Source organism: Drosophila virilis, chromosome 4 (assembly GCF_030788295.1).
Source record: "Drosophila virilis strain 15010-1051.87 chromosome 4, Dvir_AGI_RSII-ME, whole genome shotgun sequence".
NCBI lineage: Eukaryota > Metazoa > Arthropoda > Insecta > Diptera > Drosophilidae > Drosophila > Drosophila virilis.
In genome coordinates, this window is record NC_091546.1 from 14,179,728 (window position 1) to 14,194,795 (window position 15,068).

General features: G+C 37.3%; 1 protein-coding gene across 6 annotated transcripts in view; it reads left to right on the forward strand.

Annotated features, from left to right (window-relative positions):
- spen (split ends) overlaps positions 1–15,068 on the forward strand; it is a 76,430-nt gene that overhangs the window by 9,700 nt on the left and 51,662 nt on the right. The gene's annotated exons all lie outside the window — the stretch shown is intronic.

Below are 15,068 nucleotides of genomic sequence, written 5' to 3' on the forward strand. Positions count from 1 at the left end.
TAATAATATTAATAATAATAATAATAATAATAATATATATTAATGATAATAATAATATATATTAATGATAATAATAATAATATATATTAATGATAATATAATAATATAATGATAATATATACTATATTAATAACAAATATTGAGGGTTAGCTGAAGACAATGACAAAAACTTGCTTCTAATGCAGCAAACTTTATTCTTGATAAAAAATATTGTCTTATGAATTTCTTGCAAGTCTCAAAAGTAATAAATTATCATATTCTATATATATTTTACAAGGCTAGCATGTTCCTAACGACAAAGAAATTGTCGTAGGTTATGTTTGTCATATTCAAAAACAGAGTCAGATATATATGTATATATATATATATGTATATGTATATGTATGTGTGCATATAATGCCTTAACTTGGGTTATGCTTAGTTGCAATTATTTCAAATACAAAAATTTGCTGCAAATATTTTTGTTTTTTTGTTTTTGAAGATATTACATATATCTGAAGAAATATGAATATTATAATGCCAAAATTGCGAAAGTATTTCAAATGCAATTACGATTTAAAATATTGTTTTATTTCAAAAGTTGTTGAGTTCTTAAAGATGTTCGTGATACAAACCAAATCGAGATACTTATCTCTGTTGTTGCAATATGAATATATATTTTCGATTCAATTTGAGCACAAAAATGGAATGTTATAATAATTATTAATAATTATAGTTTCATTTACATATATACAGCTGACCGAACATGAATCAACAATAGCGCTGTGCAGTCATCGAATGTTGTTGTTGTTGTTTTTAGTTAAAGTACTTTGCGCTTAATTATACTATAAGTTATAACAAATGGTGTGTTACTCATGCCACAGGGCAAGTGTTTTTTTTTTGTGTTTGTTTTTGTTTCGTTTTATATTATTTATTTCTCCCATGGGAGAGAGACTTTGAGCTTAATCAGTGCAACTAATTTTTTGTTCAATTCTCCTCGATTGTTGTTTTTGTTGATAAGAAGAAGAAGAAGAGAAAGAAGGAGAAAATTGCGCAAAAATATTTCCAACTTGAAACTGAATATCTGAATATTTGTTGCCTTTGTGCTTGAGCTACATGTGCAAATGTATCTATGAGTACGCTCAGGAACGCCTCATAGCGGTTGTTGTTGTTGTTGCTTTTGTTGTTGTTGCTTTTGTTGTTGTTGCTTTTGTTGTTGCTGCATTTTGTGTACAGCTTTTTGTTTTGCAAGTCGTGCAATTATTTGATTATTATTTGCATTGTTATTGTTTTTTGCACCATGCACATTTTGGTTATTGTCTTCCCATTGTTGTTGTTGCTGTTGTTGTGTTTCGTAATTCCATATGTTTTGCTGGCGGTAGAAGGGAACGTGACAATGCTGCTGTTGACGCTGACGCGAACGTCGCCGTCGCTGTCGACGTGGACGTCGCTGTCTGGCAGCGATGCGATAACTCAATTTTGTATGGGAAATTAGAAATATCCCAAATAATTTCACACTCGAGTTGAGGGCTCTAGCTGTATTTGTGTCTGTGCTCGTCTGTATGTGTGTGTGTGTGTGCTAGCGAGATGTGCTGGGGACATTTTAGCGCAACGTTGCCAGACTTCACAGACACACGCACACACACGTTGACAAAAGGTGCTAACAGAGACAAAAGATTAACATGGATGGCCCAAAGCGGGCAGAGGCAGCAACAAATCGATTAATATACCAAAGAGCTGAATGTGTTATTACCTGTTACCAATGAAACCAGTTGCTGGTCATGTTGGTTTTTGTTGTTGTGTCGCTGTGACGTTTGCAGTCAACACGAACCGGTTTGTAGCCTGTTGTTAGCTATCATTAAGCAGCGATCAGGTGCATACACACACACACGAACACTTTAAACAAAATGGTATTTAAACTAGGCATAAATTAGCCATGCCGATGACTTTGTGTCCTGTATAATTAACGCACAAACTATGGCTTCTAAGATACAGCACTCACACACACACACACACACGTGTACGCACACAAAAGATATGCAGCCAGACAGACAAGTACACACACACACACATGCATGCATACATTCTCGTGTAGCCAGCGCTACAACAACTATGGCTGCTCTGCTGCTGCGACGGCTGCTGCTGCTGCTGCTGCAAAGCTACAGCGACAAATGTGCTGTTGAAGTTTGACAACGCTGCATCACGTCGCTACACAATTTCGCATCTAACCGCACAAGCAGAGGCGTCAGCAGCGCCAGCTGTAGACGCGCGCTGCCTGCTTGTTTTGCTTCTTTTTCGCACACACACACACACACACATACTAGCCATGTCTTTGCTTGTTTTCAATTAGAGCCGACTACAGAAAAAAGAGGCAAAAGCAGAAAGAAATACATATACAAGCAGCGCGCCGTCATAGTCGTCGTCGTCGTCGTCGTTGTCGTTGTCGTTGTCGTTGTACTCATTGTTGCTGTTGTTGTTGCTGCTTGCTGTTTTGCTGTTTTGCGCGCAACTTGCGAATACGCCGCGCCGCACGTTGTGTAAACATCAGTCGCTGTCGACGCTAACGTCGGCGTCAACGCTCGCCTGAGCCAATTTGAATTTGCAGCGACGCGCACACACACACACACACACACACGTACGTTTATTTGCGCGCGCTCTCTCTCGCTCTCGCTCTTGCTCGTTGACGTCGCTGTTTTGGTTTTGTGGTCGCTGCTGTCGCTGCTGCTTTTGTAGGTTTTCTTCTTTTGGCGCAGCGCTTACTTTATTTTTATGCTGGCATTTTTGCGGCACTTGAATTCTGTTCGTGTTTGCGTGTTTGTGTATGTACGTGTGTGCGTTGCGTGCTTGCGTGTGTGCGTGAGCGAAACTCGCTGTTTGCTGCTGCCTTTTGTCGCTTAATTGCAAATGAGTCATGCACACATTCACATACGCCAACACGCACACATACACGCGCATAATACAAAGTCCGCCTGGCTCAGCGCCTCTCCCTCTCTCGCTCTTTCTCTGTGCCTCTCTTTGTTACTTTAATCAATTGGACTTTTGCTTTATGAGCAGCAGCAGCAGCAGCATACACATGCCCCCACACACTCTTTATCCATTTCTGCTGCGACCCCTGCAGGAAACAGCCGCTTAATGCTGGCTCCTCGTGATAAATAAATAAATAGCCGAACAAGTAAATCGCGTCTGCTCTTAGCCAGATTAGCCAGACCCAATGGATATATATATTTTTTATTTTATCATTTGTCGTTTGTTGTTGTTTTTTAATTTATTTTCTTGTTTTTGTTTTGTTGAACCCATGCGAAACAAAAGCGCTCAAGTGGAGAGATCAAAACCCGGGCAGAGAATTTGTTTCGGGGCCAAGTATTCGCCAAATGTCAAGATGTGGCATAGTTAAGCTCAAGTGGCAAAAGAGAAAACCTATTTGGGGGGAAAAACGAGCAATAAAAACGAGCACATGCGAAAATTTATAGACATTTGAAGAAAGGGTATACGATTTTATATGTTTGCAAACTGGCCTTAAATAAAAACGTTATGTAGCTTATGTAACAGTTATATAGATATGTTCCAGGAGTTATACCTCGGCCTTGCCCGTGGCACGAGTAAAACAAATTCGCTCAAAAACAAGTTTGAAAACGATTGCAGAATAAACAAAAATCTATGATACAAACGAATTTCACGTTTTTTCCACACTTGTGGGTGGAATTGCCCGAAAACACGTCCGAACTTTACTTTATTTCGGCTGCATTTCAGACAATTAGCCAGTCGAGTCTGTAGAATTACTAAATTGTCTAGTAAAAAGCTTTTTCTGAGGAATTTTATTCAGTTCTTGGATAAACAAAAATCTTTGATACAAACAAATTTCACGTTTTTTCCACACTTGCGGGTGGAATTGCCCGAAAACACGTCCGAACTTTACTTTATTTCGGCTGCATTTCAGACAATTAGCCAGTCGAGTCTGTAGAGTTACTAAATTGTCTAGTAAAAAGATTTTTCTGTTTTATTTTATTCTGTTCTTGGGTTTTTACCCTTCAGTTCTTTCAACTGATCTTTAATTCAACTTGTGTGCTTAACTTCTTGACTCATTTATCTCTGGATATTTCCCAGCCGTACCAGGCACACGCATGTGCCCTGCACACACTCTATCTCTCTCTCTCTCTCTCTCTCTCTCTCTCTCTCTCTCTCTCTCTCTCTCTCTCTCTCTCTCTCTGCCTCACTCTCTTTTACTGTTTTTTTACAGTATTTCTCGATGCGTGCAACCAATTTGCATGTTTCATTGCATTCACTCATTTTATATTCAACGCAATTCGCAATTTTATTTTCATTTGTTTTTTTTTCGCTTTTGTTGTTTTTTATAATTTTCCAGCCTTTGCAATTATCGTGTTGCAATTAAAAATAATAATTAAAAATACATTTAACACGCTGCCACGCCCCTTTGGGGGCACCACAAACAGCTGACAAGTGCACACAAACAGAACAGAACCGAACCGAACCGAAAACAAGAAACAACAATTTGTTACGTAAAGCGTATGAAAACACACGTCTCGTTTTTATTGTTTATTATATTTTGTTCAATTATAAATTACTGCGATGAGCAACGAAAATTGCAACAATCAACGTTAATAAAAACGTCGCAAACATGTGACTGGCTGGAAGATACCCTGTTTAAAGGCGTCTTCCACATTTGCTAAACAGAAATTATATTTTTATTAATTGATTTGTTAGTTATATTTAATTTTAATAATTGATTAATCCCTGGGCATGTTTTTTGATTTTTTAAATGTTTTTTTTTTTTTTAACTATTTGAAAGCCGCTTTCAAACTATGTTATTGCTATTTTAAAGCTGCTTTTAGCTATTTGATGGTTCTTTCATATCAATTTGATAGCCTTTTGTTGGCTATTTAATAGCTGTTTCAATAGTTTAATCTGTTTTAGCTGTTAAAAAGTTGTTTCTAGCCATTTGAAACGGTTTCAGAGCTATTAGATAGCTGTTTCATAGCTATTTGATAGCTGTTTCATAGCTATTTTATAGCTGTTTTGTAGCTATACCTGTTTCATAGCTACCTACTTTTAGCCTATTTATTATTATCTCTAATCTACTTTACATTTGTCTAATAGCTGGTTTCAAATCGGATTCAAAGCCCTATTAGAGACAATTAAACGTTTTTTATGACCCATTTTAATATTAGCTTTGGCCTGATCTAAGTCCAGTTCACGGCCCACTGGCCGGAATTGATTGGAAACAGTTATAAAAGGAAATTAAAAGTATTTTTTTTTTTTAATATTTAATGCTACTTGAATTATTGAACAAATCAATAAATATGCCCACTCCGATTGTGAAACTCCAGCAAGAATGACACGCAGACGTCTCGTGTGACGCCCCCTTAACTGCAATTGCAATAATTGACAATAATTTAAGTAATTATTCTGTGAAATTACTTTGATTTATTTTTGTTTTGTTATTGCAGCCCCTTTTCAAGCTCTCGCACCCCGTGCACTTCCGCTGCGATAAATTTCGATAGATAATCGCGGTGTGTAATTATTTATGGACATAAGTTTATGTCATGATTTCTATATAGATATATATATATACATATATTTATTCATATATAGGACAGAGCATAGTAAACGCTCGCCAGGTAGAACTATTTACCTTTAGGGGTAGTTCCAATACAAAACAAGTAAGACCCGACTAGGGGATACCCTGAAACCTCTTCTTCCAACATCAAATGCATCTACTTTAAAAGCTGTCAAGTTTGGTGACTCTAGCTCTTATTATTTAACAAAATTGCCCAAAAAACAGAATATCGATATCGATTTTTATCGATTAAGTAAGTTATCGATTGTCGGAAACAAACTCGATCTGCGCGGGCACTAGGAGCACCTACATCTTATAGGCTCTGAAGTCCTTGCGTTCATACATACGGACAGACGGACAGATGGACAGACAGACGGACATGGCTAGATCGAATCGGCTATTGATGCTGATCAAGAATATATATACTTTATGGGGTCGGAGATTTGGATTTTGCACAAATACAATATACCCTTATACCCATTTTTAATGGGTTCAGGAAATAAAAAGGGTATCTTTGGCACGCCGAATATTTAATATCCTTGTCGACATTTCCCTCCTTGCAGATATGTGAGAATAGTGAACTTTGTTGAGAATATCTTATATAATTACATTTGATACTTTTAATATAAAATAAAAATAATTGAAATAATTATAAAATGTATTTATTAGATATTTGAAGGCACTCGCTAGTACAAATAACAATTCTGTTTGCTTCTAACAATAAAAAAGTCCCGCAATTATAGAAAAATATGAATATATATATATATATATATATATATATATATATATATATATATATATATATATCTATGTCTATTCAAATATATATATATATATATGTCTATTCAAATATATATATATATATATATATATATATATATATATATATATATATATATATATATATATTTGAATAGACAACAATCGTACGTAATGCTCCCGGCTCTATGGCAAATTTCACTTGTCAATTAAAAGTCACATCACGTGCCCTGCGGCAACTTTGTTGTACGTGGTTCGTTGGGTTCGTCATCAGCGTAATATCATGTACTAGACTGCCCCTTCCGCTGCCTTCCCCCTGTATAACCATAATAGAGCTCTATTCGCGCCCTATTGCTAATTGATTTTGATTAGTTGAGGGCGTACTGGAAGGCGACCCGCATGCCTCTTACCTAGGCCCCTTTTCATGCAGTCGAGTTCAATGCACTCAAAAGTAGCTGCTTTTTGGAGCACACACTCACACACACACACACACGCACACACTCTTTTACACGCTTTCGAATATTGAATATTGTGCAAGCCTTTGGGGCGGGCGGCCCAAACAAAGCGCCTCCAAATGCCAAATGTGGCAGCAACTCGTGCTTGAGCCTCACTTTTGTTGGCCAATCGTCGCGGCCCGCTGGGGCAGAAATCCTGAGCGCCACAACCCTCGCCCCGCACTGCCCCCTCTTCCCCTTCTGTATCCCTTCTGGACAGGATGCTCGTTGTCTGACCCTTGGCGTCAAATTGAGTGTTCAGTTTCTGGAAAATCCAATTCATGGGCTACTAGAGTGGAGCGCGTGAGTCAGGCAAGGCACGAATAAACCTACACTATTCGAAGCTTTAACTGCTTGAGAATTACAAGCGTCTAGCTGTGCCAAGAGAAACGCCAGCAAATCAGAGTCCATGGATACTATTGTATAGCTGCAATTTATAGTATCTAGTTTTTGTTTTTTATTTACACGAATTCAGTTCTCGCTCATCTCTAAATATCAGGTGATTGCAGCTGACTCAGCACTTTGAGATACAATTGCATTTACGTGAGTTGCCCCTAGCCTGCGCTTGAAGCCCTTCTCGCTTGTGTGGCATATAGCGTTTGTCTAGGCTAAAGTCCAGTTCAGAGAACTGTATGCATAAAGCCTTTCGCTTTCATGCCGGGCCAGAGAACAATGTCTCGACAGACACACACACACACACACACAGGAATATGATGTCCAGCTAAAGATACAATATCTACAACAATGCATGAATCACAAAATCGCAATAATAATGTTAATGATGTTGAGCGTGATGATAATGATGATGGGGCATGCCGATAATGATGCTGGGCTAATGCAGGCGCAGACAAAGGCATTGCATTTAGCCGGCTCGAAGCTGTGTGTGTGTGTGTGTGTGTGTGTGTGTGTGTGTATCTGTGTGTGCACATCCTTAAAGCAGCTTTAACTTGACATTCAAATATGTTATTTATGCCATTTTTTTTTCAATTCGTTTTTATTTATCTATTTTTTTTTTTTTTGTCTGCCGCAACATTTCTAACATGCCAACAGAAAAGCGCAGGAAAAACACAAATCTCAATGAGCTGAGGGGCGACGGGGCAGACTCTTGACAAGGCAGCAGCTGCACACACACACACACACACAAACACACACACACACCAGTTAGACATATACATAAGGGCCTCCTATATATATGTATCTATATAGATGTGCCCATTTGCATATGTATTTTTCTCTCTCTCTGCATTTGCATTCAATGAATGAAACGTTGCTTTTTGTTTTCCGCCATAAATTCTCGCCGGGTTTGTGCAACCAACCCCTGGCGACTTTTTCCTTGATTTATGCGCGCTTCAGGAAACAAAAAACAACAACAAATACGTGGGTTAGGTTATGCAAATGGAGTTCAAATCTTTTGACGGTTTCTGTTTTTGTTAATATTTTTTTTTTTTTTTTGTCATCTGACTTGGGCCATAATTGCCGTCAAATGTGCGAGAAATGATTCATTCACATACATCAGCCACAGTCTTTGCGCTGCTTCTTTCCACCACCTTCATTTTTTTTTTTTTTTGCCGTGTATCGTGCACTGTGCAAAAAATCGTATTAGCTGTGGGTGGGCTTAACGTTGACTGCCTCCACGTTTAGACGTCATTTCAACTGGCGCGACGACCGATTTAGATACCCGGAAATTGTCTCCAAGGCGACGGCGTCAATATGTGTCGAGAGAGAGAGAGAGAGAGAGAGAGAGAGAGACCCCCCTCCACTCCTCCCCCCATCGTAAACAACAACAAGAAACACAACATTCTCCATAAAATCCCAACAGCAAATGTTATTTATTTGACTTTTTATTTGTTATTCGATTTGATTTTATTTATTTTTGCATATTGGCAAACTAATTTGATTTTGTAATTATTGCCGCCTGTCTAGCCGGCCACACCCCCTTAAAAGGCGTATGCACTTTGCATTTTTATGCCCCACGAAATAAAGGTACAAAAAAAATAGAATATAAATAAAAATGTCTGAAATAAATTGCTTGGAGAATGGGATGCTGCCGGGTTTAGGCCCAAACAAATAAATGCAAAACCTAGAGTATTTCCATTAAAATATTTTATTAAACAGAGGAAGTTACCCGGCGTCGCACGCAATATGCACCCTTACAATGTCAGACGAGTTGTGAATTATTTTGCAGCTGTTTACACTCGAAAAGCAGCTAAATGGCAATTTTAGTGCATCTTGTTATTAAGAGAAAAGATCATTGCATAATTGTGGCTTAAAATCGATATTTATCGATATGGTTGAAATGTGAAAATATAGCGAAAAAGATAAATGAATAAATAACAAATAAATATCTTTTTATCAATATTGTTTATCGAGCGAAGAACTTTTCTGGAAAGCGATAGCAACTGTTTGGCATTTAAAATGAAGAACCGGATGCGATGCGTAGTAATCGATATTTATCGATAATAACAAATGGGAGAATATAATGAAAAATGATTATAAGCTTATACATATATATAAATCTCATGTCCCTATCTAACCTTCGATACATAATCCGTGTACTTTTCTGTTGTCATAAATGTTTGCCGTCAGCTTAGACAATAATAAACAAGTATCTTAATGATATCAATATATTGTTTATCGAGCGAAGAACTTTGATGGAAAACGAATGCAACTGTTTGGCATTTAAATGGAAGAACCCGATGCGCAGAAGTTCTTTTGTAAGACGATCTCGTGTCACTTAATTCGCCCGCTGTGCGATCCGATTTCAAGTGGAAACAGCTTGAAATGGATTTCTGTGAAAATGCTTTGTGTGTCTGTGAGTTTTTCCTGGGCAATCAAAACAAATATGTGTATATCACATAATCAGAAATCGGAGCAGCTGCTGCAGGCCCATAAAGCAGCCAGCAGTCAATCAATTTAATGAGCTTTGCGCTTAGTTAGGCGGCGGCTTATGCGGGCTGCCGATCAAAAGTATCTATCAGATACTTTTTACAATATGCTGGCAGCTGCGCAGCTACATCTACAGCTACAGCAGCAACAGCTTAAAGGCCGCTTTATGCGGCATTCTTTCTCACAGCCGCTGTTGCAGCTCTCACCCACACATTCGTGCACCCACTGTGTGCAACATTTGTTGCTGTTGCAGCTTCGGGCAACGCCTTCCCAGGCGGCTCTGCCACAGCAAACGAGTTCGCAACGTTTCTTAGTTGTCGTTGTTGTTGTTGCAGTTGCAGTTGCAGTTGCACTAGTTGCAACTAGTTTCTCATTGTTGCTACTGCTGCAGCTGGCCAAACGTATCGCGTATCTTTGCTGCTGTATCTGTATCTCAAGAATGAGCTCAGCGAATGTTGAGTTCGTGAACTGTCAACGTCGTCGCTCGCCTCCATCTTCATTGCAACTTTTCTGATACTCTAACATTGGCAGTGTATTGTGAATATGTCAACAAATCTGTAACACACTGCACGAAAAGATGGTCAATAAAATATATATTTATATAGCTGATCAGATTTATAGATGCAACCTTGGCCTGTAGGATTTGATATATCTTAAAGTTGCCTTTGCCAAGATAGGTAGAAAATTGTGTCTGACTATTCCAAGCTGTCCAAATGTTGACTGAAATATGAGCTGAAATCTTAAGATAATCGGAATACTATATCACATGACTTAGGCGGGAATTATCAGTGGAAATACTTATTGAGTATCTGTAGCAAAGCCAGGCTCTATTTTAATTATATTCTAAGCTCTACAATTACTCGTTTTTAAAGATGTCCTCTATAAACTTTTGTTATTTTAACGAGTATTCCCTTGTATATATTTTTATTGAAATATATTCAGTTCAATATAACGGCTGATAGATTCGCTTTTCTGCGAAACCTAAACTATGTCCCGACCTCTTGGACAGCTCGAAAAACTCGAAGTGTGGCACATATCTCATAAAATATTATGTTATGTGCATTTGTCATATGTGCCTGCAAGGGTATTTTATGTTCGTCTGGCCAAAGATAACTGTTCTTTCTGGTTTTTTTTGTTGCTGTTGTTGCTGTTCTGCTTCTTCTTATTTTCTGCATTTTGCTTTATTTTTTTGCTCTTTAAGTGCAGCTGTCACTCAAAGCGTCTAAATGTCTCCCAAGTTGTTGTTGTTGTGGTTTGTGCTGTGCAAATGAGGTCGCTTAATTGTTAGCCGTGTGTGTGCTACGTGGCGTATGCGCAATATAACCCTCGTGTGCTGCCTCCCTGCTACACACACACACACATATATACACACATATATATATCTATATGTATATGTATATATATCCCTTTTATTATTAGTTCATCCTGGCCGCTTGGCTGGCCCTCGGCTCGGAAATTTGATATTTTTGCAACCTTGTCCCTCGCGGTTGCCTTTTGCCATCTTCAACCGCAAGCGCGACGCTTGAAAGGCTTGCCCCCAGCTCTGTTTACACATCGTGTCTACCACATATATAACTGTTATATATATACTAATGCATATATATATATTCCTCTTCTTCTATATACATGCTAAAAAGACAATGCGCCGCCATTCAGTGGCTGCTGTTTGATTTTGCGCTGGCCTAGGGATTTGGTGTAGGGAGCGGTGCCTGTACTTGGAGGCGCGCTGCTCTTGTCAAATGTTGCGTGAAGATAAAAAAAAAACGTTTCGTTTCGGGCCCTTTGTTAAATGACAAAACAAGCAAATCTCATTGTTGTTGTCGCACTCTAATGTCGCCTTGCCTAATGAGCTTAAGCAATACCGAACCATACTAAAACTGATCTCCATTTAAGATTAGTTCAAACACGTTGATAAATACTCATTTCATTTCAAGCAGAAAGACTCCAGTGAGCGTTAATCGAAAGCAAATGATGTTGTCTTGAGAGCTTTAGCCTGAAATACCTAATCCAAAATATCTTTTTCTAAATTTGACTCGAGCTCTCAAGCATAAAGTTTTATTTGAATATTTTAACTTATTTGAAAAATGTATTTCAAAATTCGATTCGATAAAATATTAACTCAAGATCTAAAATACTTAATTCAATCATTTGAGCTAAGTTTTGATTAAATAACATATTATGCCTGATTAAATTCTTAGCTGTTTTTGAAGGAGTCTTTTTGTTTTTTCTTTAAGAATTGAATTTTATATCTCTGTAGCTTAACTCTTTGAAACTATTGCATTTCTGTGTTGTTCCCAATGAGTTTACGTATATTTTTGTCAGACTTATTACGACTTTATCTGAAATATTTTAAAATATATCTAAAATCTATAATATATTGCATATGCCCAAGTGAAGCTCTTTTGCATATTATATAATTAGCAAATAATTAAGTAAATACCGTTTACTAATTATCTATTTCATTTTAATTTTCTTGCAGGTATGTTTCGTAACGCGGCCAAAGATATAAAATCCACTTTTCACATTGAGCTGGTAAATAGGTAAATAGGTGTAACTAGTGCATATATAAGAAAATTTTCAAGTGTTTTCTAATTATTATTTGTTTCTTTTTCTGTTTGTATATAAAAATGATCTGAAACTGAAAGCTGGCCATGTGCGCCATATTTCATGGCTTTTGCAATGGCCCAAACGAATTTTACAATAATTTTCAATAATCCGCTTGCCAAAAAGAAGGGAAATTATTACGTGCACCCTCTGCCCCCTGCATACGTCCGCTTGTCCCAAGTTTTTGTAACATCCGTTGCATTCGTTTTATTTCGCGGCACAAAAATAAGCAAAATATACGAAATGCAACTTGAAAATGTTTTGCAGTTTGCCAAAAAGGCGCATTCATAACGCTCAAAACAACAGACATAAGACTGAATATAAACATAAACGAAAACGAAAATTAAAACTTTTTCAATAGGTTAAATTTAATATTGCCTTGGTTTTCAGATATGACTAGTAAGTAAGGGTATTTTTTATGTAGCTAGCGAAACGTTTACGAACGTGACACAAAAGAGAAATGAATAACGAAATGACTTGACGATTTCTAGATATACTCAATTATCATAGTGTTAAAATGGCAAGCGAAACGTTTACGAACGTGACACAAAAGAGAACTGAAAAATGTAACGTGAAGATTTCTTGAGCAGCGAGCAAACCGTTTACGAATGCGACTCAAAAGAGAAATGAAAAAGTCAACCGAGCAGCTAACTCTTTCTAGACATTCTCAATTTTCATATTTCCAAAGCAGCACCCAAAACGTTTACAAATACGATACACACAAAAGCCAATCAAATCGACATTGTGCTGATCTGTTCTGGGAGGTTTTCAATGAATGTTTTTGGGCTTTACAAAAAATTGATCGCAATTAATTCGTCTGAGGTCACGGTCGCTGACCGCTTTGCAAGCACTTAATTAGTTGAAATTATTCGATTGTATTTGAGATTCAAATGCGCCCTGCCAGCTGTCATTAGGGACTGGGCACGTCTTAAGATCTGTTGTAGATACGATTTAGATATGAATATGAATAATTATTCTAGTCAAACGATTTTCTGATCGAAATCCATATTTAGTATATTTTTCTTCATTTTTCCCGCATTCGTTTTTTTTTTTTATTTTTACATTTTCGATTAATGGACTTTCTGATTGAAATCAATTTTCCACTATTTTTTGGGTGTTTTATTTTCTTAAAACATTTTTGCACATCTTCGTCTACTTTCAATAAATTAACTAAGTTAAGAGCTTGTTTGTTTATTTCCTAAAGGCCCGCTAATCAAATGCTCGGATATTCCAATTGATATTTTTTCAAGTGTTTTGTTCACATTGAATACGATAAGGTTTTTCTTCAGGTGCGGCTTCCGACTTTGCTTTGATGTACGTCTAGTTGGACGGGCATATATATATAAAATCTGATTCAATAATTCAAAGGCTCATTAACCCAAATCGTCTACAGCCACATATATACCAAATATATATACACATATACAACTACAACATTTAATTTCGTTTCATTCCATTTCGTTTCCGCACATTCGCTGCGCATCTTTGCGTCGTTTTTATTGATTTGGTTGTCTTCCATGTGTGTTTGTGGGTGGATGGGTTGGGGCTGGGTTTGGGCGGCACCTCTCATAGGGGGCACATCTCATATACATATATATGAGCCTGTCTGTGTTATTTTGCCGTATATGCGTTAATTTTCATTTGCCATATTGAGTTTTTGTTTGTTTTTTTCTTTTTTTCTGTTGTGCCAGATCTCTGACGTCAATTGGAAATGGATTTTTGTGTGCGGCTCATTTTAGCCAAATGTTGCGCATATGGCCTAAAACAGATCTATTAAGGATTGCTTCACTGTGGCCAAGTGGCCGCAGATACCCAATGTACATATGTATCTGTATATATATATGTACACATGCATATGGGCTGTATATTATTTTCCACGTGGCCTGTGCTATCAGTTTTTATTAGACTCTTGCATATGTTATCTGTTCCGCGGAGTTGTTGTTATTATTATTATTATTATTGTTGTGCTTGTCTAATAACGTTTGAAATTCTGGGCTCATAAATCGTATTTACGTACACGTACCGGTCGCACATGTGTGCCAATTTGATAAAAGAAAATGTATGCGCCATCAAAGTACAACGACTCGGCGAATACCCTGTAAAGCCAAGAGGAAATGTTCGTAAATGTAGACTAGTTTCTTTAAAAATTCTTCTCCATATAAAATAAAACACAATTGTTTTAGACGAATGTTTAACTAGAGATACCCTGTAAAAACGCATAACTATCTTGCAGTTACGCGCAATGTAACATATATTTTTCAGACTTAGATATAAAAACTGTCAAATCTGTCGATATTTAGCGATCAACAAATAGTTAGTTGGTAAGTTAATTCGTTTAATTTTGGTTACAGGTTATGCAATCGGACTGTTTTGATAAAGATGAAAATATTCTTTATATAGCGCCAAGCGATCTCATGCAGCATTACCTTGCCAAATTTTCAACATTTGTACTGTGTACAGGGTATACAAGTGCGAACTTTAAAGGGGAACAACAAAGCCTCCACAATGCCTGATAAGCGGCCAGCTGTGTTCCAGGGTATATTATTATGACTAACACTGCAGCAAATGCCTCACTTTCGGTCTGATAACATTCTTAGTTATTTTTCCATCCAAAATTCGCTCAAAGAATTTCTCAATTTCTCATTTCTCTACGATTTTTGTTTTGCGTTCCCAAATTGCGACGGCCTTATAATGGAATCGATTGTCCTATCGTGTTTTTTTTTTTTTTGTTTTTTGGTTATCTTATCGCCAGACCACGTTCCAAATCCAAT